This window comes from Schistocerca nitens, chromosome 6, assembly GCF_023898315.1.
Source record: "Schistocerca nitens isolate TAMUIC-IGC-003100 chromosome 6, iqSchNite1.1, whole genome shotgun sequence".
Classification (NCBI taxonomy): Eukaryota; Metazoa; Arthropoda; class Insecta; order Orthoptera; family Acrididae; genus Schistocerca; species Schistocerca nitens.
The window spans coordinates 411,729,071-411,757,053 of NC_064619.1; positions in this window are offsets into that span (position 1 = coordinate 411,729,071).

Sequence of the window (27,983 nt, forward strand, 5' to 3'; positions counted from 1 at the left end):
GCAATTGTGTGGGGGTTTAAGCGTTTCCGGTATTATTTGGCGGGAGACATGTGAAAGTCGTGACTGACCACAAGGCCCTTACATTTCTAACTACAAGCAAATTGAGGCATAGCAGACTAACGCGATGGGCCCTGGCATTACAAGACTATGACTTCGAGATAATTTATGAACCAGGAGCAACACACATAATACCTGATGCTTTGTCAAGATTACCAGCTGACTCAAGAGGAATGTTGGTGGACAGGCCGGAAGGAGAAGGAGTTAGAATCAACCTGATGAAGGGAGTACAGTATGAAGAATTCATAAGGAAGTTCCTAAAGAATGTGCGCAGGGAACAGAACGAGGATGAGAAATTAAAGACAATTAAAAACAAATACAGGTGTGCAGGAGAGGAAAGAATTCGCACATTTTATTATATTCACAATGGGATACTTTATAAAAGAAACAAGGAGAGTGAGGAAAACTGGAAACTCTGTGTGCCTGAGCATGTGGTAGAAAAATTAATTTGGTATACGCACTATAGTAATGCTCATTATGGACCGAAGAAGTGTCTGGAAAAATTGAAGTTGGATTGTGCTTTCAACAACATGGGAAGGCGTATACGTAAAATGCTGAGTACATGTGACACCTGTCAGAAATCTAAGACGACCACAGTACAACACAAAGGATATATGCATCCAATTGTACCAACAGCAATTAAGGACATAGTTGCAGTGGATCTATTTGGGCCACTTCCTGCCTCACGAGGGAATTACACACAAATCTTAGTAGCGGAAGAACTGGTTTCCAAGTATATAAAATTTTAACCGTTGAAGAAAGCTACTAGTAGAGCCATCATTAACCAATTTGAGAAAGACTATTTTCAAAAGGTGTGTATACCTAAACGAATATTGAGTGATAATGGGTCACAGTTCAGGTCAAAGGAATGGACAGAAATGCTAAGTGAGCACGGAATAGAGCAAATTGCCATTTCTAGGTATAGGCCAGCTTCTAACCCAGCGGAACGAACAGTGAAGGAATTGAACCGTTTATGCCGAACTTACTGTCATAGGAAGCATGGTTCATGGAAAGAATATCTGGAAGAATTTGAGCGGGTTAGGAATCACCTCCCACATGATTCTACAGGGTTTGCACCATGTGAAGTATTGCTCAATCAGGGACCCGATAGTATTTTTCGTGAGTTGGTAGTCTACCCACCAGGAAGTTCATTGACCTGGGAAAGGAAATTGGAGCTGGTGGAATTAAGTATGAAGGAGAAGGCTAGGAAAAGACAGGAAAGACACGACAAACTAGTGAAACCAATAACTTACCGAGTGGGAGATCTGGTACTAGTAAAGGTTCATGCTAGATCAAAGAAAATAAACTCTGAAATACATAAGTTTAACCACGTTTATAAAGGACCATACAGAATTATAAAAATTGGTCATCCTAACACTGTGGAGTTGGAATATGCACGGACAAAGAGAGTGCATGGTAAAGAGCATGTGGAAAACATAAAAAGGTACTACTCGCAAGAGAACCGAAATAACCCAGATGAGGAAGAGGAACTCGATTAGGGCAAATGTATGAACTGAGAGTGTCTAAGCTCCTTGAAGTAGTGTGTAGGACATGATTAAGACAATTAGCTGTAAAATGGACATTTGAAAGAGGGAAGGGTTTATTTACATTGTGTTTTGTAAGGTATTACAATTAGAGTTGCATATTTCATATCAAAAATTATCTAAGGATGAATATAAAACTTGTAATAACTATGTTGTAGTAATAATTCATATGTCCTGTGTTCAGATAATAATTTTTGAGTGTATATGTTGTGTGGTTTCATTAGATATTGGACCAGAGAGGACTATTGCTGGTTGAGATGAAAAAAAATAGTAATTTTGGACAATGCCATTTATGTGATGTAATAACTTTTTGTAGAAATTGTTGTGGAGGCAGCCCACTACCGGAGTCCAGGACTACTTGACAAATTGTAAATTCATTAATTATTTGTATTGTATGTTTTGTTCAAATGTAACTATGTTTTTAATCCCTTGCCGATTCTTTTTCACCTGCGGTTCAAAAGAAGTTTTTGAGGGCGGGGATGTAAGGGGTCCGCAGGCCCTTACTACTAAGTTTGCGTTCACACAGGTCGAAAGGGCAACTATCGAGTAGAGTGTGTGTCAGGTCGCGAGAGCGAAAGGGGATTCACCGGAGTGCCGAGTGCTGCTTGGGTAGATTCCCGCGAGGCGGGAAGAACTGGGCGGAGAGCAGTTACAGTTGAGATGTGCTGAAGTCAGGGTGTGGTAGGTTCCCGCGAGGCGGGCAGAGCTGTGCAGAAGCCAGCAGTTGAATTAATGTAAATTATCGACAAAGGGAGTGGCCAGCGCCGCGGTTTAACCCCTTTGTGTTAGTATTATACGGGAAGGTGAGAAAGTTTAATTATAGAGTGATTTCAGTGATATTAAGTGCCGATATTGAACTTCCGCGTCTACCGCGCCGGCATTACTTGGATTACAGTGATTGGATGTTGCGTGTGACGATTAAGAATAACTAAAGAAACCTGTGCTGAGATTAGCCGTCATTAACAGTGTATTGACGAAGGCAGTGGCTGTCTCCTTATTTTGTGCTCTTGCTGAGAATATAGATCTTGTTTGTGAAACTGTGTTGTGTCCTTCTTACCACCAAACAGTACTTATTACAGTATTTGCGAAGGACAATACGGAATGTAACATCCCCTGAGCAGTCCAATCCGATTGCCAGTCCATTAGGTACACGGTCACATTAATTAATTATCTAAACTTGGGCTGCTATTTAGATCCCGAACGAGCGGGAACAATAAAATAAATAAAAATGGCATGTTACACCCTGCCAAATGAGAGGTCCATGGTTCAAGTCCTCCCCTGAGTGAAAAATTTACTTTCTTTATTTTCACAAAGTTATGATCTGTCCGTTCTTTCATTGACGTCTCTGTTCACTGTAATAAGTTTAGTGTCTGTGTTTTGCGACCGCACCGCAAAACCGTGCGATTAGTAGACGAAAGGACGTGCCTTTCCAATGGGAACTGAAAACATTTCATCGCAAGGTCATAGGTCAACCGATTCCTCCACAGGAAAACACGTCTGATATATTCTATACGATACTGTTGACGGCATGTGCGTCACATGACAGTAATATGTTGTCGACCCACCTAACTTGTACACTTGGCGAATGGATAAAAAGATTCTTCTACCTTGCCCGATTTAGGTTTTCTTGTGGATGTGATTATCACTCCCAAAAAAGTGATCGCATCGGACGGACAGACGGACAGATAATAATTGTCTGAAAACAAAAAATTAAAATTTTCAGTCGAGGGAAAACTTGAATCAAGGACCTCTCACTCCAGAGCTGCTCACGCTAACCACAGGACCACGGCGCTCCTGACTGCACATTGCCCTTGAGGTAGTATATGTTGTACGTGGACTACTCAGTTCGTACATTTTGCTAATTTTTTTCATAGTTCCACATAACTTCTTCCTGTTTTCTCGACTGATCTGTGTTCAGTTTTTCAAGACCTATCCACTCTGCCAACTTATAACTAAATCTGAGGGGGGTGCGATGGGGAGGTTCCCTTGTTAGCAAATACGGAAAACTGGCGTATCATGCATCCTGAACACTTCAGGATTAAATGTGTGGGTGATTTAGGTATAGCTGGGGTATGAAGTGTAGTACATAAGGCTGCCACCTCTGAAGCGTCAACGGCTCTAATACGGCTGGGCGTCGAGTCGAACAGCTTGGATGACAGAAACGGATACGTCATTGCATGTTGCATGAAATCTAAGCCAGAACTCGTACATCGTAGCTGCTCGTCAGTGGTTCGGCAAGCCATGACCAGATGTTTTAAATGGGCGAAATATCTGTAGAATGTTCTGTTGAACAGTCGAACATTCTCTCAGTCGAGGCAACTCAGGACAGCACGGCCAACAAGTGCTATTGCATTATCTTGCAACAAAACTTACGAGGTAGGACGTTTCTACCGGCATTAAAAAATGGCTCTGAGCACTATGGGACTCAACTGCTGAGGTCATAAGTCCCCTAGAACTTAGAACTACTTAAACCTAACTAACCTAAGGACAACACACACATCCATGCCCGAGGCAGGATTCGAACCTGCGACCGTAGCGGTCGCGCGGTTCCAGACTGTAGCGCCAGAACCGCTCGGCCACCAGCTACCGGCATTAACACGTCTGAAATGTAACACTTGCTTCCCAGATTAACTGCTATCAAACGAAATGAGATTGTGTTATGAGCGACACTTCACACCACACCATCGCACCGGATTTGGGGCTACATAACGTTGAGGAATGCAGTGTAGTAACTTTCGTGCTCCTCTGAGCGCTGATTAGTCTGTCCGTCATGATGCTGCGCACAAACAGGTAATCATCTGAAAAAGACGTTGTGCAGCTTCTTTGTCTTTTGGACCCATGGGCCCACGTTGACGGCGAGCCTCACTCTGCTGCTGCTTCAACTGATGCCGCATCAATGATCGTGACATTCTGTGGCGCTTCAGACGTCGTCGCAATGTCTGTGTGGATACTTGCTCCAAATTTCCTACAGGCCCAAGCGAACATTGGTGACTTCGGCTCTGAGATATTCACTTTGACCAAAATTTTCTCTAAATTAAAATTATATATTAATACCTTCAGCTGCTGACAGGCGTTGATATTTATCAACGGAGACAGGTGAAAATGTGTGCCCCGACCGGGACTCGAATCCGGGATCTACTGCTTACACGGCACACGCTCTATCCATCTGAGCCACCGAGTCCACAGAACATAGTGCGATTGCAGGGAGTATCTCGTGCACGCCTCCCGCGAGACCCACGTTCACACCTTATATGTCCACACACTACATTCGTGATGTCCCTACCCAACACACTCATTACTCGTGGAAGACATTCTTACCACGTCCCGTAAGAGTTCTGGTAATATGTGTGCATCCGCACAGAAGAGGAAGGTCATGGCCGGTATTGCCAGAACTATATACTTATATGGATATGGCATCTGTTCTTTCGGACATGTCTGTTCTTTTTGGAGCAAGTATCCACACAGACATTGCGACGTCAGCAGCTGAAGGTATTAATATATAATTCTAATTTCGTTCTAGACGGCTACAGGTCATCAATGGTGTCTGTTCTTTCGGACATGTCCGAAAGAACAAACGCCATATCCATATAAGTATAAAATTTTCTCCTGACACACTAACACAATAAACAAATAATCTTTTTAAAAAGGTAATTACTTTCCACTTAGCTTCTCCATTTGCTGCCACCGACAATGTCGGTCTCTTTCATTGTCCAGTATATTTCCTTTATTTGGAATCACCTCTCAACAGTTCACCGTAATGTTATTTTTTGTTATTTTTTTCCTGCAAGATTTTAACATGTTAATGTACACAGTATTAACATCAAGGACAACACCATCGTTCTTTACATCACCCTCCGTTACTTCTTACTGGATTTTGTGAAAAATATTTAATGAAAAATGTCAACTCAAACAACATTAGAAACATGTTCTGTTCGTATTTATGTTGTCCGGTATTAATCTTCCACAAGAATAAATGGGGAGAAGCTATACTTCACTTATTAACATGACGATTATTGAACTGAATTAACATTACTTAACTTCGCTCTCGTTGTCCATTGTACACTCTTTGTTAGTTTGTGTTCGTTGTCAGGATATGATTTTGACTTCGCTTGTCTGCGAAGTTGCAGTTGGGTTCTGCTTCTGTGATTTATATCAACATCATGAAATGAAAGTTGCAGTTGTTCATACCAAATTTTGCAGTCTTGCTGTAAACTAACATCACAACTTCACATATACATAGCACTTAACCAACCAATATGTATCCCTTCTATCTAGGAGCAGACAGACTCACATCCAAAGTGAACGACATTACCACGCCCCAAAAACCAATCACTTGGGAACAGTAACAACAATAGTCGTTAGATTTATGCATATCGCGTATAAGCTCCATGCTGATATTGTACTCTAGCGTATCTACATAGTCTAGATCTTTGGTTGTGTAAATATAATTATTATGTTAATTATTTTGCCGTTTTAAGGAATTATATTGTAACTGTGTCATCAGTCTTCTGACTGGTTTGATGCGGCCCGCCACGAACCACGAATTCCTCTCCTGTGCTAACCTCTTCATCTCAGAGTAGCACTTGCAACCTAAGTCCTCAATTATTTACTGGTTGTATTCCAGTCTCTGTCTTCCTCTACAGTTTTTGCCTTCTACAGCTCCATATAGTACCATGGAGTCATTCCCTCATATCTTAACATATGTCCTATCATCCTGTCCTCCTTATCAGTTTTTTCCACATATTCCTTTCCTCTCCGATTCTGCGCAGAAACTCCTCATTCCTTACCTTATGAGTCCATCTAATATTCAACATTCGTCTGTAGCACCACATCTCAAATGCTCCGATTCTCTACTGTTCCGGTTTTCCCACACTCCATGTTTCATTACCATACACTGTGTAACGTCCCCTTAGTAAACATAATTAATTACTGTGCTGATAAACCTCTTACATTATTTGATTTTCAAACAGCTGAGCAGAACTGAACGTACTCAGACATGTCGCTCTTCACCTATTCTGATCAACAATACACTGACAAACAATATTTTTAGCGCAACGCAATCTGACTTTCAATAATCCCTACAAAGGAATGGCCCTGACTAACATTAACCTATACCTTTCATGAATCACTTACCTCACAAAAATCTTCATTACTCGAACTACTGCAATACAGCGAACGCCAATACTGCCAGCTAAATAAAAGATTCAAACTATTAAAGGCACTAACTACTGATAGGCATAGTTAGCAAATGAAAGATTTTGATAGAGAACAAACAATGTATTTACCTTAATAGTGTTCAAAAGTCATAATATATATATAATCAGTTCCTGACATCCAGTCTTACAAATTTACTGTCTCTGATGGACACACGTCCAGATCGTCCGCTCTCAAAATTCCGTCATCTCTCTTCCCACATCCACCACTGCTGGCGGCTCACCTCCAACTGCGCAACGCTACGCGCTGTTAACAGCCAACTGCCCAACACTACAATAGCGAATATTGCAACAATGCCGACCAGCCTCAGACTGCACACAGTTCAGTCAGTGATTTTCATACAGAGCACTACGTGGCGTTACCAATATAAAAACCTAAACAGCCTACTTACAATTGCTGTACTCCAGACGTACATTCTCAGAAATTTCTTCCTCAAATTATACACGATATTTGATATTAGTAGACTTCTCTTGGCCAGGAATGCCATTTTTGTCAGTGCTAGTCTGCTTTTGATGTCCTTCTGGCTCCGTCTGTCAGTAGCTGGTTTACTGCCTAAGTAGCAGAATTCTTTAACTTGATCTACTTTGAGACCCTCAATCCTGATTCTAAGTTTCTCGCTGTTCTCATTTTGCTTCTTCTCGTTGCCTTCGTCTTTCTTTGGTTTATTCTCAGTCCATACTCTGTACTCATTAGACTGATGATTCCGTTCAGCAGATCATGTAATTCTTCTGCACTTTCACTCTGGACAGCAATGTCGTCAGCGAATCGTATCATTGATATCCTTTCACCATGATTTTTAATTCGACTCCTGAAGCTTTCTTTTATTTCCGTCATTGCTTCCTCGATGTACAGATGGAACAGTAGGAGCGAAAGGCTACGTCCTTGTCTTACACCCTTTTTAATACGAGCACTTCGTTTTTGATCGTCTACTCTTATTATTCCCTGTTGACTGTTGTACATATTGTGTATGAACCGTCTCTCCCTATAGGTTACCCCTATTTTTCTCAAATTTCGAACATCTTGCACTATTTTACATTGTCGCACGCTTTTTCCAGGTCGACAAATCCTATGAACGTCTCTTGATTTTTCTTTAGTTTTGCTTCCATTATTAACCGCAACGTCTGAATTGTCTCTCTCGTGCCTTTACTTTTCCTAAAGCCAAACTGATCGTCATCTAGCGTATCCTCAATTTTCTTACCCATTCTTCTGTATATTATTCTTATAAGCAACTTGGATGCATGAGCTGTTAAGCTGATTGTGCGGTAATTTTTGCACTTGTCAGCTCTTGCCTTCTTCGGAATTGTGTGGATGATGCGTTTCCGAAAGTCCGATGGTATATCACCAGATTCGTACATTCTACACACCAACATGAATAGTCGTTTTGCTGCAACTTCCCTCAATGATTTTAGAAATTCTGATGGAATATTATCTATCCCTTCTACCTTATTTGAGCTTAAGTCCTCCAAAGCTCTTTTAAATTCTGATTCTATTACTGTCTCCCCTACTATTTTAAATCGACTCCTATTTCTTCTTCTGTCACATCAGACAAATCTTTCCTCTCATAGAGGCTTTCAATGTATTCTTTGCACCTATTCGCTCTCTCATCTGCATTTAACAGTGGAATTCCCGTAGCATCTTAATGTTATCACCATTGCTTTTAATGTCACCGAAGGTTGTTTTGACTTTCCTGTACGCTAAGTCTGTCCTTCCGACAATCATTTCTTTTTCACTGTCTTCACATTTTTCCTGCAGGCATTTCGTCTTAGCTTCCCTGTACTTCCTATTTATTTCATTCCTCAGCGACTTGTGTTTGTCTATTATTGAATTCCCGGAATATTTTTTTGCTTTCTCCTTTCATCGATCAATTGAAGTATTTCTTCTGTTGCCCATGGTTTCTTCGCAGTTACCTTCTTTGTACTTATGTTTTCCTTCCCTACTTCTGTAATGGCCCTTTTTAAAGATGTCCATTCCTTTTCAACTGTACTGCCTACTGAGCTATTCCTTATTGGTGTATACTTTACAGACCCATAGGTAGGGAAACGAAATGTAAAACCTGTAGTAAAGCTCCTCCGCTACGGAAGTAGTTTGGCGGGACTGGGAAATGTGGACTTGATGCGCAAGACGCTTGACTCCTTGGTGGAGAGTGGTATATTATTCTGACTGTGATACTGAGTGATCAGCGCCAGCCTTTGTCATCAGCTATGGTTAATTTGGATGTATAAACTGAGTCAGGAAGAGCTTGCGAGCATGTAAATTAGCCTCGTGTGGACTGTAAAGTGGCCTATCGACCATGGTATCATTATTGGCACTGTTTTTATAACTTTACGACGCCAAGAAGAGTTACATACGGGCAAGCCTAATATCGAGAAACATATTTGCTTTACCACCAATTATATAGCCTCTGTAATATGCGACAAGGGCTACCACGTTCAGCAGAATTGTCATATAAATATGTACATCCGATGGACCAGGTGTTTTGTACTGAATAATAACTTTTTGTGGAACTTCTAAATTTCGTGTGCACACCCATGATGATCCCCAGTCACATTCCTAGACAGGGTCCTTTCCAAGTTAATTGATCCCGAGTATCCTGTTTTTATTTAACTGATAATTTTGGCAGTGAAATATTTTACAGTTTCATTAACTTTCTGGAGTATGAAGATTGGTTAGTTTTCAGTACAGTAGTAAATGTTTTGCTCCTCATAGTTTTTCATATTAAACTTTTCTGTAGTGTGTTCATAAAGAAAGCTTTTCATTAAATAGAAGCTACCATTAAAAAATCTATGACAAAAATATAAAGTACTTATAGCTGTCTGTAATTAAAAGTTATAAAAAGACAGCAGTATTATTTCACTTTGAACGGGTTTGTAAACTTGTAATTGTTGGTTTCTTTGTATACGTTATTTTAAGGCAGTTGTTCTACTTGTGCAGTAGTTTACAAAGCCAGTTTGAGCCCAATGCGAGACTAGTTGCTTTGGACCCTCGTTAACTGTTGCACTAATTTTGCATTATTCATTATACTTAAAGTTGTTACTAAAGGTATCTGTCATTTTCTTAATTTTCTGTGTTACCATTTACAACTGATGATGGTTCTTCAAAACCATACCCGTTTCAGGAACCCCATAAGCTACTTAAATTATGTGTTAAATGGAAGTAAAGGGTATTTCTGAGCAAGTGCAGCAACCAATACAATCATTAATTATGCACCAAAACTTTTCTTGTCAATAATAACTGTAATTCCCATTTGTATAGAGTAACTTCATGTGCAAATTTCTGAAGCTCATACTAATTAGTACTGTTTCAAATCATGATCCTTTTTGTGATAGTTAATTATGGTTCATGCTGTTGCCAGTCAGACTGTGTTAGTACGTTCATATGCCCTTCTACATTTGTTCATTATTCAGCTCAGTAGTTTTTGTGATCAGCAGGCGTTAGTGTGAGACAGCGTGTATTGTTGCATTTATTGGTCATTGTACGTTCTGCATAAGGGTTAACTGTTGTGTTGTTTGCTAGGACAAGTTATTGTATAATACTGAGAGTAATTGCGGTAAAAGGGATTAGTTAGGATATCAAATGAGATTAATTTTCTTAGGTGAAATCTATCTCCGCTTTGCCTAATACTGCATTGTCTAAAAACGCTGGCTGCCGCATGTATACACAATCACAGTTTATTTCGTGTTGGTAGAACGCAAATTCAAAACCTGAATACTTTGCTGTTAACACTGTTTCACTTACTCACTGACTTTAATTATAATCCCTTTAATTATAATGCAGTTCATTGTCATTAGGTACAGTCACGTTCAGGCTAAATCCTTCACAGAATGTTAACATTATCGGCGGTTACCAACTTGGTAAGGGTCGGTAGTGTTACAATATAAAGTGACTAGCAATGCTCATGTCGCGCGGTAATACATATATGTTACAGTTACATATCTGTTATTTACGTCGGAAGATATAATGTGTAATTTAATGACGTTTCATGGTTGTGAAGAGCTACTGTCTTTCTAATAGCGAATGGCAGCTAGATGATGGTGAAACACAGTAAAATGTTTCTTCTTGGAAAGGATGCTCCTTCTGTTGCATATGGCGCTTAGAGTAAAGTAAATGTTATCAGAATTTAAAAACGTAATTCAGAATTTCATTTGCGGTTTCCTTGCTTCCGTTGCAGGTCCATGCCTGAAACCGCTTTGCTGATCGTGAATGAAACACTGATTTTTGTGTCCCCACAGCCTTCCTGAAGGCACAGTGTCGTTTTAATCTGAAGGCGAGGAACATTGCGTTCTGCGGCTGCCTGAAAATCGTATAAATTCTGTTTCATATGTGTTAGTAATTCAAGATCGTGCTGTTTTACTGTCCTAGATACTAGCCACCAACGGCTGGGCGAAACCAACAAAAAGCCCATGTGGGGTAGGTGTTAACCCAACGTGGTGACCAATACGAGTAACGGTTACCTCCTAGTCATGCAAATTACTGCACCTGTTTGCTAACAAAGAGCTATGTACGATAGAATTTTACTACGTGTCAAGTTACTGAGCGGCCTTACCTCTCTACTCAGACTGCCACTAAATTGCCTGCAGATGCAGGTGCACGATTTTACGAGCACCACTATGGAGCATCACGATCGCATTTATCACTATGCGTGGAAGGCACGACTGCTTACAACCAACACCTTTCCCCAACCACCACCCCAAGCAAAACAAGCAGCGGAACGACCAACAGCAAAAAGAGAGTCATTCCTGGCTTGCGAGACCTTATTTAGCCTCGGTTTCTCATACAAGAGCAGAGAAATTTCTTGTGCTAGTCCAGAACGTTAACAACCTGACCTATCACTGGGCCACAGCCGGTTGCTGCAGTCAGTCAAACTTTGGAAGCGTTCTGGTCCTGCAGCTCGAGCGTTACCGACCCCACCAACTAATTTCGGTTTTAAAAGCTGAACCATTTCAAAATTTATGTGTCCATGTGCCTTCAGTTTGTATTACGGGTGCCATTTGCAATTTTTTTATCATTTTCCTAACTAGTGGTCGATTCAGTAGGTCTTTCTTCTACATAATTTAATTAGTAATGGTCTCTTCACTTTGAACAGAACATCATCAGTATTTGAGATAAGATTTAAAAGGTTACTAATCAACAGACAGCATTAATTTCAATTTCACTATCAGTCTAGGCCTACTAATTGTATTCAAATTACTGATGACGCTTTTAGATGGTGACCATGTAAGGGTGTACTACTTCAAACTCATATGTCCCCCCATAAAACTCTGAATGCGCATGTGGAAATCATGTGGAAAAATAAAACTTCAACGGCACCACTATCGAGTATCACTGCTTGCCGTAGAATCAATAGGTGGCACTCCGTCTTCAGGCCACAAGTGCCAGATCGGACCCATCCGACCGCCGTGTCGTCCTCAGTTGAGGATGCGGATAGGAGGGGCGCGTGGTCAGCACACCGCTCTCCTGGTCGTTATGATGGTTTTCTGTGACCGGAGCCGCTACTATTCGGTCGAGTAGCTCCTCAATTGGCATCATGAGGCTGAGTGCAGCCCGAAAGATGGCAACAATAAATGGCTCTGAGCATTATGGGACTTAACTACTAAGGTCATCAGTCCCCTAGAACTTGTTGCTGTTGTTGTTGTTGTCTTCAGTCCTGAGACTGGTTTGATGCAGCTCTCCATGCTACTCTATCCTGTGCAAGCTTCTTCATCTCCCAGTACCTACTGCAGCCCACATCCTTCTGAATCTGCTTAGTGTATTCATCTCTTGGTCTCCCTCTACGATTTTTACCCTCCACGCTGCCCTACAATACTAAATTGGTGATCCCTCGAAGTCTCAGAATATGTCCTACCAACCGATCCCTTCTTCTAGTCAAGTTGTGCCACAAGCTCCTCTTCTCCCCAATTCTATTCAATACCTCCTCATTAGTTATGTGATCTACCCATCTAATCTTCAGCATTCTTCTGTAGCACCACATTTCAAAAGCTTCTATTCTCTTCTTGTCTAAGCTGTTTATCGTCCACGTTTCAATTCCATACATGGCTACACTCCATACAAATACTTTCAGAAACGACTTCCTGACATTTAAATCTATACTCGATGTTAACAAATTTTTCTTCTTCAGAAACGCTTTCCTTGCCATTGCCAGTCTACATTCTATATCCTCTCTACTTCGACCATCATCAGTTATTTTGCTCCCCAAATAGCAAAACTCCTTTACTACTTTAAGTGTCTCATTTCCTAATCTAATCCCCTCAGAATCACCCTATTTAATTTGACTACATTCCATTATCGTCGTTTTGCTTTTGTTGATGTTCATTTTATACCCTCCTTTCAAGACACTGTCCATCCGTTCAACTGCTCTTCCAAGTCCCTTGCTGTCTGTGACAGAATTACAATATCATCGGCAAACCTCAAAGTTTTTATTTCTACCCCATGGATTTTAATGCCTACTCCGAACTTTTCTTTTGTTTCCTTTATTGCTTGCTCAATATACAGATTGAATAACATCGGGGAAAGGCTACAACCCTGTCTCACTCCCTTCCCAACCACTGCTTCCCTTTCATACCCCTCGACTCCTGTAACTGCCATCTGATTTCTGTACAAGTCGTGAATAGCCTTTCGCTCCCTGTATTTTACCCCTGCCACCTTCAGAATTCGAAAGAGAGTATTCCAATCAACATTGTCAAAAGCTTTCTCTAAGTCTACAAATGCTAGAAACGTAGGTTTGCCTTTCCTTAATCTCTCTTCTAAGATAAGTAGTAGGATCAGTATTGCCTCACGTGTTCCAATATTTCTACGGAATCCAAACTGATCTTCCCCATGGTCGGCTTCTATCAGTTTTTCCATTCGTCTGTAAAGAATTCGCGTTAGTATTTAGCAGCTGTGACTTATTAAACTGATAGTTCGGTAATTTTCGCATCTGTCAACACCTGCTTTCTTTGGGATTGGGATTATTATATTCTTCTTGAAGTCTGATGGTATTTCGCCTGTCTCATACGTCTTGCTCGCCAGATGGTAGAGTTTTGTCAGGACTGGATCTCCCAAGGTTGTCAGTAGTTCTAATGAAATTTTGTCTACTCCGGGGGCCTTGTTTCGACTCAGGTCTTTCAATGCTCTATCAAACTCTTCACGCAATATCATATCTCTCATTTCATCTTCATCTACAGCCTCTTCCATTTCCATAATATTGTCCTCAAGAACATCGCCCTTGTATGGGACCTCTATATACTCCTTCCACCTTTCTGCTTTCACTCCTTTGCTTAGAACTGGGTTTCCATCAAAGCTCTTGATATTCTTGCAAGTGGTTCTCCTTTCTCCAAAGGTCTCTTTAATTTTCCTGTAGGCAGTATCTATCTTACCCCTAGTGAGATAGGCATCTACATCCTTACATTTGTCCTCTAGCCATCCCTGCTTAGCCATTTTGCATTTCCAGTCCATCTCAGTTTTGAGACATTTGTATTCCTTTTTGCCTGCTTCATTTACTCCATTTTTATATTTTGTCCTTTCATCAATTAAATTCAATATTTTTTCTGTTACCCAAGGGTTTCTACTAGCCCTCGTCTTTTTACCTATTTGATCCTCTGCTGCCTTCACTACTTCATCCCTCAAAGCTACCCATTCTTCTTCTGCTGTATTTCTTTCCCCCATTCCTGTCAATTGCTCCGTTATGCTCTCCCTGAAACTCTGTACAATCTCTGGTTCTTACAGTTTATCGAGGTCCCATCTTCTCAATTTCCCACCTCATTGCAGTTTCTTCAGTTTTAATCGACAGGTCATAACCAATAGATTGTGGTCATAGTCCACATCTGCCCCTGGAAATGTCTTATAATTTAAAACCTGGTTCCTAAATCTCTGTCTTACCATTATATAATCTATCTGATACCTTTTAGTATCTCCAGGATTCTTCCAGGTATACAACCTTCTTTTAAGATTCTTGAACCAAGTGTTAGCTCTGATTAAGTTGTGCTCTGTGCAAAATTCTACAAGGCGGCTTCCTCTTTCATTTCTTAGCCCCAATTCATATTCACCTACTATGCTTCCTTCTCCCCCTTTTCCTACTGTCGAATTCGAGTCACCCATGACTATTAAATTTTCGTCTCCCTTCACTATCTGAATAATTTCTTTTATCTCATCATACATTTCATCAATTTCTTCGTCATCTGCAGAGCTAGTTGGCATATAAACTTGTTCTACTGTAGTAGGCGTGGGCTTCGTGTCTATCTTGGCCACAATAATGCGTTCACTATGCTGTTTGTAGTAGCTTACCCGTACACTATTTTTTATTCATTCTTAAACCTACTCCTGCATTACCCCTATTTGATTTTGTATTTATAACCCTGTATTCACCTGACCAGAAGTCTTGTTCCTCCTGCCACCGAACTTCACTAATTCCCACTATATCTAACTTTAACCTATCAATTTCCCTTTTTAAATTTTCTAACCTACCTGCCCGATTAAGGGATCTGACATTCCACGCTCCGATCCGTAGAACACCAGTTTTCTTTCTCCTTATAACAACGTCCTCCTGAGTAGTCCTCGCCCGGAGATCCGACTGGGGGACTTAGAACTACTTAAACCCAACTAACCTAAGGACATCACACACATCCATGCCCGAGGCAGGATTCGAACCTGCGACCGTAGCGGTCGTGCGGTTCAAGACTGTAGCGCCAAGAAACGCTCGGCCACCTGGGCCGGAAAAAATGGCAACAGAGCATGGCGGCCTGGATGGTCACCCATCCAAGTGCCGGCCACACCCTACAGCGCTTAACTTCGGCGATCTGACGGGAACCGGTGAATCCACTGCGGCAAGGCCGTTGCCTGTAGAATCAATAAGTATTGCACAATATTTGCTTTCTGGCAGTGAAGTAGATAACAAGTTCGTAAACCTTGACGTCATATTGCGACAGATCATTACGGTAGTTTCGATCGTAAAGGCACTTTTCGTAAATGTTCCGGTTGTCTTGAATAATAATCGTTTTCCAACAGTGTATCCTATCCATCTATATGAAGCCATGGGATTGAACCAAACAAGACGACTCAAACGCCCTGGTCATACATCGTGCAACCAAGACATTCGGCACCTGCGAAGGAAGTGTAACTCAGAAATGGCGAACCTGGTCGAATGGTAGCGTGCTACCTGTCGTAAACATCTTGGTTAAAGGAAGGTGAAACAATGTGTAGGTGAACTATCGTTTGACGTCCATGCCTCATCACAGAAGGTGGAGGGTGGAGGCTTGTCCGCTCTGTAAAGCTGGGTGGCTGACCATCTGTGGCCTTCTAACGACACAGTACATTGTTGACGCATGCAAGTTTGAGATCAATTCGTGCAGCGCACAATGTTGAACATGGGGCTCCGCAACAGACGACCCCTACGCGCTCCCATGTTGACCCAACGAAAGCATCAGTTATGATTACATTGGACACCGGATTATCGAGATTCGGCCGTAGATTAATGGAAACGTCTCGCCTGGCCGGGTGAATCACGTTTCCTTTCTTGTTATACCAGGTCGATGGTCGTGCGGAGATACACGGTTATCCAGGTGAATGGCTGCCCTTAATATGCACTGGCCCCGGTCGTAATCCAGTGTGAGCATTTTTATGCTACGGGGGACATTTAGCTTTAGCTGGACGTCGATGAGAACTGTTGTGGTAAACTACAGTAAGGCACCAGGGCAGCTGTGGACTACGCGATCATTATTGTGGTCCACTTGCACCGCTTCAAGCTATTTCCCATACGACGATGGCATCTTCCAGCAGGATAAGTGTCAGTGTCACAAAGCCAGAAACGCGCTACAGCGTTTTGGGGAACGTGATAGTGAACTCACGTTGATGTCTCGGCTATTATACTCCCCTGATCTGAATCCTATGGAACACATTTGGAATTCTGTAGGGCGCAGGCCCTGCGCCCACAAACCACTGGGCCGTAGTTTGTTGGAACAGTGTGATCTGTACGTAGACATCTGGTGCCACATATCTACTGGAACCTGGAAAGCACTTTTAGAATGCATGGCACTCTCAATCTCTGATGTATTCGATTAGTGAAACCGAACAAAAATGGCTCTAAGCACTATGGGACTTAACATCTGAGGTCATCAGTCCCCTAGACTTAGAACCACTTAAACCTAACTAACCTAAGGACATCACACACATCCATGCCTGAGGCAGGATTCGAACCTGCAACCGTAGCAGCCGCGTGGTTTCGGACTGAAGCGCCTAGAACAGCTCGGCCACCGCGGCCGGCCTGAAACTGATCCAACACGGTATTAAGCAGATGGTCATAATCTTTTAGTTCATCAGTGTATATGCTATGTATATTGACAGGGGAATGTTGATTTCGTTAATCTCAAACTCAATTAACAAGCACTCGCCAGTAATGTCTATAACCGATTTCCAGTTTTATTAACTGAACTTTTTCAACACTACAGATGTCGACCCCTATTCGCTTGACTACACCTAATGTCCAACACTATTTACACACTCTTAGGCAAATGTGCGGTCATTAAATTGACGTAGCATCCATCTTGATGAATTAAGGCGAGGTGCCAAACAAACGAAGTAAAAACAGTGAGTTACATAAAGTTTGAACACTTTGATCAGTTGTATCAGAGGAATGAAATCAGGAATCATAGCTACGAATGTCTCTTGATTCATGGACCTAAGATGAAAATAATATTCACCAGATAGATGCCAATCATTTTGTTAACGGAATAACTGAAAGAAGTTAAGAAGCTTGCTACCACTTACCTCAGACAATCACACCTAATTAAATGCTGCCAATATTGTTTAGTAATACAAAATAAAACTATGGCTGCATATTCTCGCTATAGTGTGTGAGCCGTTTCCCGAAAGAGAAGAATATAATAGGCTCAATGATTTTCGGTTAACATTTGAACACAGCACGACATTATGTCACATAGTAAGAATTTGACATTCTATAATTTAATACCTGTACTCTCTCTCCCTCTCTCATATGATTCTGAGAGACTAAATGATTTCATTGACATACAAAATAGGCCGACCGGTTAGCCGTGGAGTCTAATTCACGGCTTTCCGGACTGGGAAGGAGCGCCTGGTCCCCGGCACGAATCCGCCCGGCGGACTTGTGTTGAGTTCCGGTGAGCCGGCCAGTCTGTGGATGGTTTTTAAGCGGTTTTCCATCTGCCTCGGTGAATGCGGTCTGGTTCCCCTTATTCCGCCTCTGCTACACTATGTCGGCGATTGCTGCGCAAACAAGTTCTCCATGTACGCGTACACCACCATAACTCTACCACGCAAACATAGGGTTTACAGTCCGAACTGCACAATAACCCTGAAAGAGTGGTTCGGTGTGGGACGGCAGAGGGGTGAAGTGGACTGCGGTAGTCGTCGTGCGGTTGTGGACCACTGCGGCTGCGGTGGGGACGGAGCCTTTCCGTCGTTTCTAGGCCCCCGCTTAACGTACAATACAATAACTACGAAATAGTCAACTAGTTTGCCAAAAGTCACGAGCAGTGTTGTCCCATTCGAAAATGACAGCCGAATGTAGCGGCCAGAGCCATCGTAAGATGCAACTGTTGACACGATCTCTGATCATTTTATCGAGACAACTGTGTAGTGCACACGGCTATACGTCGCGAGTTAACGGACTTCGAACGTGTGAAGACAAACAGTACAAAACTCAATGGTTATAGCATTTCGGAGTTAACCCAAGAATACTTCAAAACTGTCTAGGGAGGATCTTCAACATCGTGGTGTTACTACGTGTACATGAGGCCGCGCAGAACAATCTTAATTGTCTGACGAATGGGAGTCATATCACCTCCCCCCTCCCCCCTCCCCCCACCACCGCCACCACAATAGCCGCACTGTGAGCCTGATCGCCGCCGATTTGAACGTGGGGCGTTATGAACCAGTGTTCAGCAACTCTGTATGGAGACAAATACTCCGCACATTTTTCTGAGGCTGGGAGCGACTCTCTGTTAATATCATTTCCAGTGCCTTCTAGTGAGTTTTCGCCATCCAGTGCATATTACCAACAGAAAACATGGTAGCTTGGCTTTACTTTAGAACAGAAACGATGCCACACTGTCACAGAATGAAAAGATCTCGTTTGAAAGGACTGCTGGCTGCATGAGGTGTGAGCAGGTTTGCAGTGAGATCGCCCGTAGCGAGCGGTGCTCACAGGACGTTACGCAAGTCGAAGTGCCCGTTTCCAGGGTAACACCAATTAGCGACTCCTTGCGTGGATCCGCTCCCATAGCGCCGCCGTTACATCACCGTTGCGCAACAGATGACTGGAGCCGTCTATCCGAGGAAAGGGCTCTGCGAGGGCCAGAGTGTCTCTGTCCACGCTTTCTAGTCGCGTTAAGTCACGGATACAGCTGATCATGAGCGTCTCATTTTGTAATGTCGTTCCTACAACCAGCGAACTGCGTACCACAACTTTGTAACAGATGGACAGTAAAATCTTTCGGCTTTAGGAACTAGTTAACAGTTTGACAGTAATACTTTTCAGTGGAAAGTGTGAAGCAGGAAACGGTAGGAGTGGAAAGTGGCTGGGTGTAGTGTGAGGGAAAGCACTTAACAACTTTTAAAAATATTTATTAATAACAGAATTCAATATCAAAACACAAGGGCAATGACCAGCGTTCAATTTATAAACACGCATTAACTAGATACCTACCATAAGATGCCAAACTACCTGCCCTTCAATATAATTTTAGCTTAACAATAATAAAGAGTGCACAAAACATTAGACAACCATGCTCCTAAAAAATACACAAGATGTAAGGACGACAAGAAAAATGAAGCAGCAAGGTTATAGCTCAGGATGCAGTACCCAAAATGAAACTAAGGCCCAAAGCTAATACACATACGACTTATGAACAATATAAATAGTAAATGGATAAATGGAGCACGTGATACAGAATGCTGACCACAGGACCAGACAAATAAGATCAGTAATTCTACCAGGCCCAGCAATCTGGAAGTCAGTAAGGTAAAACAGTTAAACACAACTGACAATATTACAAGGGCATCCATAGTGCTTAATTCACATAGAGTCTTCTCCCACTGAATTTATTTCGGATAACATAATTAGGCCTTGCAATGACTCCAGCGTTATTACCATTGAACAACTCGCACACTTTAAGATGAAACACAGACAGACAATGGTTTCTACAAGCAGCAGTTTCCACCGAGCACCATGAGTACTACACCCTTCTTATACACCGTTGTCCAAGAAAACACAACACGGTTAACAACCTATACTTGTGTCTCGTCCGGTGGACCTCCTCTGGAATTAAGATACCAAGCACTGTCGACTCGCGCAGAACGGGAACCGATGCCTCATGTTATCAAATTCGTGCTATCCAGACTCAGACTCCAGCGGGTTGCTTCCACTGGTACACCTCCTGTACAGCCAAAGCACGTCTCTTTAGCCAGCTTGCTGTGCTTCATTTCCGGCTATCTGCTCACTGCCTCGATTTTTTTGGTGAGTCTCTGTTAGCTTCCAGTCCCATGATAAGAGGGGCCACCTCGTCCTCCAAAACATAACGGCTGGTATCAGCCAGCTGCCAGTAGCAAACCGCCTCACCTTCCCAGGCACCACTGCCCGGTATCAAGATCCCTGAACCAGCCACTCGAGGGTGTAAACAAAATTGGCCGGATCACCATCCATGGCCCAGAATTACAGTCTCGTCCTCCCACTGCTGTCCACAGCCCCCAGTGCTGGCTCTATATAGTTTCCACTTCCTTGTCTCACACCACCTTCCTCACTGCTGCGACTGAAGCCAATCCATCACCACGCCGAGGTGCTGTGCTCAGCAATTTTGCAATATCGCATACGCTCTGCTGCGATGGGAATGCATCTCCAGTACTGACGCCAACTGCAAATCAGGGCGGGACTTCAGCTATGGCTTGAATCGTTAATTCAGAGCACTAATGCATTAAACATATTTCGTCTTAATTTTTTCAAATGACATATGCGGGGTGCGGAAGAAAACTTAATAATGAGGTCACAACAGGTTACGCATTCGAATCGATCAAGATTTTCCAGATAACCATAGGTTGGAAATTTAGCTTTGTGAAGACGCGCTCATGAAATGAGAGCCAATCAGCAATGAGCAAGCGAGACTGTGTGTATTTAAACTGAGATGCTGAGGATCGTACCTGTTGTGTTATAGACCGCAAATACTACTTACGTCAGTGGAAGGTAATGGTTTCAGGTGAAAAGTAGAGCAAGGCAAATTTTAAATTCCTGTCCTTTAAATTACTGGTTATGCTAGATGCGAATTTTCTGTGATGTCTACTGGATAACGTTTGACCATTAAATCAGCTTCGTTAAAAGTACCATAATGCCATTAATTTTTTGGGATAGTACGCTGTACTGCAGAAACAGTACTGCAGTAAGATGTATATGCAACATGTGGTACAGTGAGATTCAGTCTGATTAATAATAGAATTCAAGGGCCACATTTATTAATTTTTGCTAAAGTACAGAAAACATGAATGAAGTTTAATTCTAGCAAGTGCAGTTCCGCACAACGACCACAGTGTAACACAGCAGTAGCTTGGTCGTACAAAACAGCACTGACGGACAAACCTGAAACTTTCGATTACCTGACAAACTTAATCGCCTTCGATACTGACTTGTTTTACGGACGCAGTCCTACAGAAGTACATTTCCGATCTGTGGTTGTTTGGAAAATTGTGCTAGGTTGGGATTCCTCTACCCTGCACTGACATTTTTCTCTCTCTGCGCTGTACATAGCGTCTCAAATGATCGAATGAACATGTGTTCTTAATATAATTGAGGTATGCCAGGAACACAAAACGTGCCTTTAACGCACACGCAGCAAACACTTGGAGAAAGCCCTACAGAAATAAGATTGCATTTTGCTCCGTATTACCAGTAAGTAGATTGGTATGCAAAACTTAAGGACGAAACTAATTTTCGCATGATGTGTCGCTGCCAAACAACACATCTCGACGAAACTTGGACCATACATAGAAAGAATGCTATAGTAAAGTACAGGAGGTAACTGAAAGAATTACTCAATGAGACGAACCGAAATGACTTTTTTTTTTTCTTTCAGAAACAATAATTACACTAAAGCCATCGCGATTTCTGGTGCTATCCTGGACGTTACAAAAGGCGGAACATGGTTCCTAATAGAACCTGTGATCACCACAGCGGCAATGCCTGCTCAGCAACGTGCTCCCGTGCCGGGCGAAAGGTTGCTAAGCGGCTCTTGTGGTAGGCCTTTCGATTCCTCCACCAGAACGGTTGACAACTGCTGTTTGATCATTAGTGCAGGAAGACGTGCTGTAGTACTTCCGTGTAACGCGACAAATGTCATCAATACTAGTTTCCATATTTGACAATAACAAAATTATTCAGGAAGTCATTTTCTTTTTTTTTAATTTCATGTTGGTGATTAGCCCCCTTTGCTCCAATCCATACATTGTATAACTGTGTTATCGACTTACGAACGAGTATTATGTGAGGAATATAGGACTATTCTATAGTCCCCTACATATTGCCACCGCAGGGACCGTGAAGACCAAATTACACTAATTACAACACGTACAGAAGGATTTAAGCAGTTATTGTCCCCCGGCCCTACACCCGAATGAAAAGGGGAGAAGCACTAGTACGTGGTGGAATGGGAAGTCCTCTTCATTCCCACTTCACAGTGATATATACGGATGTAGATGCACTTTTAGATCTAGATGCGGAGGTGTGAGTGCTTACAATCCCATTGACGACAAGTTATGATTAAATTATTCTCCGCTCTCTTTCTTGGCGTTCGTCGTTCCGTACTGGAGCCTCTTGTTGCAACCCTTGTTCACTCAAGTACGAGCAGCCCTTAGCGGCTCGCCATCTTATTTACAACTATTCATGACGTCGCCTTTCCGGCTTAGATTTTTTAAAATGTGACTTGTAAGTACTGCATCTCTTCCCAGTCAGTACAAACTTTAATTTTATTAATGTATTATATACCTAATATGTTTTAGAACAGTTAGTTTAATTCTGAAGACGACGCTCATAGTAACGTCGAAACCTGGTCAATTTTTACTTAATACTTGTGACCGAGGGCTTATTTGTTCTAATATAATTCTGACACGGTCACTGAACCTTAGCAGCTATGTTCAAAGTTTTACCTCTGAATAATTTTCAATTTGCATATTAATTTAATATTAAAGGTTAAAGGTATATTTTATTCTGAACAGCGATAACATCATGGGATATTTATTGCTGCCTGTTCTCTGGGAACTGTCCTGTTGTTCATAGAGATGAAGACAGTCAGCTTACTTCCTGTTGCCATTAGATGAGAGAGTACAGAACATACTCGAACAAAGCTACTAAGTGCCTCAGTGACACGTGTTCAAGCCGGCCGGAGTGGCCGAGCGGTTCTAGGCGCTACAGTCTGGAACCGCGAGACCGCTGCGGTCGCAGGCTCTAATCCTGCCTCGGGCATGGATGTGTGTGATGTCCCTAGGTTAGTTAGGTTTAAGTAGTTCTAAGTTCTAGGGGACTGATGACCTCAGAAGTTAAGTCCCATAGTGCTCAGAGCCATTTTTGACACGTGTTCAATACATAAGAAGGTAAAACCATTTAAGGATTGTGACTAGCGGACATCGTTTAAATATTTGTCAATGATTATTTAAAACTGCAGATTCAATCTCCAATTAAAGTGTTTTGTAGTTTCCTCTCGTAAAAAAGTAAACGAGAATAAGTAAAAAGACTGAAGCAGCCTTCTGATAATTAAACTAAACCTGACATATTAGATTTCGGGCGTACAACAGTAGAAACACTATTCCTTTATCTAATAGTACGGCCGTTTATCTGTCGGCTATCTTCCGAGTGATGCGACACAGAGGCTATCGACTCCTTCGGAAGTTGGCAGAAAGTTGTATGGCCGAATTATCTGGTAAAGAAATAGGGTTTCTGCGCCCCAGATCTAATGGGTCACTCATTCCGCCACGAAAGCTTGAATATGCACAAAATCAAAATAAATAAAAAGGATGAATACGTAGGTCATAGAGCCGGAACACGAGCTGGGATTAAATGGAATAGTGATGAGAATCGGGAATGTTTTATGTAAAGGGATTCGCCTTCATGCATTTAAGGAAACAACATGAACCAAAAATTATGATGGTCGGACGGAGGAACTGAACAGCGCTACATCCTGATGCGACTGCGATATACCCTCTTCTGTGTGAATTAGTTGAGTAGCGTTAAGAAAGCGAACGACGAGCAATATCGGGTATGATGTACGTGCCATAAAGCTGTTGTTGCGCATCCCCAGAGGAAACCGCCCAGGAGATTTACGTGTGGTGACCTCGCACGCTAGAGAAGTGGATCGTAAAACCGTAAACTGCTTATCGTCATAACTAGCTAGGCGAGCCCGTTCTGATGTCACAGGAAGGAGTCCTAGCAAAGTTCAACTCACCACGCGTTCGGTGACCGTTTTACTCTTCTTTAATACTGTGAAACAGAATTCGGTGGTCATAGATGGTTATCCCGTACAGTACTTTCACTACTTACGAGGGGACCCTCCATACTGTAAACCACGGATTTTTATGCGCATCAAATATGTTGTAGAGGCACTTATCCTGAGTACCTGGCTATCCGGTGTTTTAGCGACGGGCTTTGGATTTTGAAAAAAAATCGATTTTTAAGTTCATTGCGAGCTTTGTATGACCGTAACATTACATATATTCCGAGCAAGTCAGCGTAGCGCAGCGGTAAAGGTTCACGGCTACGGTGCTCGAGGTACCTTATTCGAATCATACTCCCATATGTTTTTATTGTGTATGCAAGAACCATCAGGAAAATTTGGTTCTAACGTTCAAAAACGAGTAGAAGAATTTACTGGGAAATACAGATACGTAGTCGTGTCCTGCACTAAATCCGGGAAGTTCACGAAACTAGTGTACGAAGAATTTTTGCGTTCTGTAATTCTCTCGTCTACAGAAGAATGCTGAAGATTAGATGGGTAGATCATATAACTAATGAGGAGGTACTGAATAGGATTGGGGAAAAGAGAAGTTTGTGGCACATCTTGACTAGAAGAAGGGATCGTTTGGTAGGACATGTTCTGAGGCATCAAGGGATCACCAATTTAGTATTGGAGGGCAGCGTGGAGGGTAAAAATCGTAGAGGGAGACCAAGAGATGAATACTCTAAGCAGATTCAGAAGGATGTAGGTTGCAGTAGGTCTGGGAGATCAAGAAGCTTGCACAGGATAGAGTAGCATGGAGAGCTGCATCAAACCAGTCTCAGGACTGAAGACCACAACAACAATTCTCTCGTGAGGGGAAAGAAAAACTTTTTGTACATTATCGATTCGTGGGGAGGGCAAATTGATTAAACTTTATACGATCATCTATTCACTGATGAAAGGGGCGAGCACCCGAACCCTAAAAGCGGTCCCACCAAAGTGCACTCTTTATTGCCAGCCCTGCGATGTTTATTTTTACCGACAGGTGAAAATCTTCACGAAAATTATTCAGAATGCTCCCGACTTGATGAAAGACAATACAGAGATCGCTTCTAGGGAAGATTCGATAAAATTACATTCACTAATCCTACATCAATTCAGCGCACCTAATTTTGAAAGCTTGATTAGATACGCATGTTCGCATCGAAATTAGCAGATGAAAAATAAATCTTTTTGAAGTGCAAAACAATTGTGTTTCCCGGTATCGCTCATGAAGAAACCGTGCGCCTGCAAGACGGTTGCTTCCATAAAATGCGCGTGGTGCTGTGAAAATTGGTGCTTCGGTTGTTTCTATGATAAGTATCACCCACAATATTGTTTTGGCACATCAAGCAATGTGGACGATGAAAAATAAGATTTTGTAATATTGTATGACAGAAGAAATTAATTACTGAATATATCTTTATAATTTCGTACACCTTGCTTTGTTTGTTGATATTATTTGAAATACAATTGAAAAATTCCGTCGATTCTGAAAAAAAAAGTACACGAGTAGTAGACGACCACGGTATCTCCAGCGCAATAGCCGTGTACCCTTACTGCTGTACGGAACGCATGTAATTTTACGGGTATACAAAGCACGCAATGAACTTCAAAATCGATATTCTCAAAAACCAAGGCCCGTCGCTAAAAAACCGGACATCCAGGTACTCAGGGCAAGTGCCTCTACAACATATTTCAAGCACATCAAAATCCGTGATTTACAGTATGGTGGGTCCCCTTGTTAGTTGGAACTGAATTTCGGACAGGGAAAGTTAATTGGTTTTCTCTGGCTATGACCAGCTGCTTTTTCATCTAGATATTTCGTGAAAATTCTGGCTACGTCACCGCTTCTTCAGTGATATCTGAGAACGATCGACAGGACTTACAAGTGATACTGAAACTTTACGACAGATTAAAACTATATACTAGACTACATTTGCATATAAATACTCTTGAAAGCGTTGACCTTGCAAACCATACGTCCCGGTTCGAGTAAAGTCCCGACACAATGTTTTAGTTTGACCATAAGTTACATTGCACTCAGCATTCCTATGTATAAATGAAGATCCATTCTCGAAAGAGTCTCCATGTAACATCTTAAAAATTGTACTTCCTATAATTTCTTCCAAAACTGCTAGTCCAGTAAGTGAAGAGCGCTTCGGTAGAACTTGCAAAATAGAAGAGATGTGCCATATGGACTGTGTATTAGGTTCAGTGGTTAGCCGTGGAGTCAAAGGCCAAGTTTCAGACTCAGACCGTCACATGATTTTAATCCATCAAGAAGTTTGAAAATAGCGTACAGGTCACTGCAAAGTAAAAGATTCCTTATTCCTTCTGGAAATAACTAATTACAGTCACCAAAGCGTGAAGACACAGATACCTCCGTCGAAAGAAGTATGGGAAAATGGTATGAGTAAAAGTAGTTGTTCAACAGTCAAGTGTCGACGATCACATCAAAAGAAAAATGTCATCGGTGCGCAACACGAAGGAAACACTCATTCTGAATTATCGAACCCTGTCGTATTTTCTGTGACGCTAATTTCAGGAATTCTGCAGTTATATATTTCATTGTTTGCGTATTAAAAGTAATGTGTATACAAAGATCTCTAAATTTAATAATCACCGGGAAAGATTTGTATGTCATTACCTTGTTAATTTTGAGAAAAGCATCATGGAATCAGGATTATTGGTCACAAAATGTTGTGTACATAGTTCCACGTAGTCAGCGCGTACACAACTTTCCCACTAGAGCGCGCCCCGCTAAGCACAACAGCGCAGGCGCAGCGCTCGTCCGTCTTCGCACTACGAGATGGCGCTGCCTTAGAGACGGACCAAATTCTGCTTCCGCCAATCTGCTTATTAATATGTAACGCAGCCAATGCGATTGCTGCTAATGTAGAACCTTTTATCCTCGCGGATCACACTCGCGCAGTGATACATGAACGCATGAGGTATTATAATGAGTGAACAGACCTCCGATTAGTTTGCATTAGTCTGTACCAGTCTGCATTTGTCTGTACCAGTTTATAGTCAAGTTTCAGTCTGCATTAGTCTGTACCAGTCTGCATTTGTCTGTACCAGTTTATAGTCAAGTTTCAGTCTGCGCCTAATCAGATTACCATATTCCTGTACATAGTTCGGCTCCGGTAGCTGAATGGTCAGCGTGATGGAATGTCAATCCTAAGGTCCCAGGTTCGATTCCCGGCTGGGACGGAGATTTTCTCCGCTCAGGGACACGGTGTTGTGTTGTCCTAATCATCATCATTTCATCCCCATCGACGCACAGGTCGCTGGAGAGGCGTCAACTCGAAAGACCTGCACCAGGCGAACGGTCTACCCGACGGGAGGCCCCAGCCACACGACATTTCATTTTTCCTGTACATAGTCATGAAGATAAATGAATAGACACTTTGTCAAGTATCAGAGATATGTGAGAATAAGATTAACGTACCAAGACCAAAGGAACTTCAGATTGTCAATTGTAAACAGCATCCAGAATCAAGTTACGTAATGTCTATGCTTTTTATTATTTTAATAAATGTGTGTGAAAATTAATCAAGTTCTGTTTAAAGTTGGTCACCGTCAATCTGCTACTCTAAGCGTGCAAGTGGCATTTCTATCGTCTGACCTAACGGCAGAAGATAAACACGCCACGATAAGACCATGAGGCATATTGCTCACACTCGCCTACTTCGTTAGAGCGACA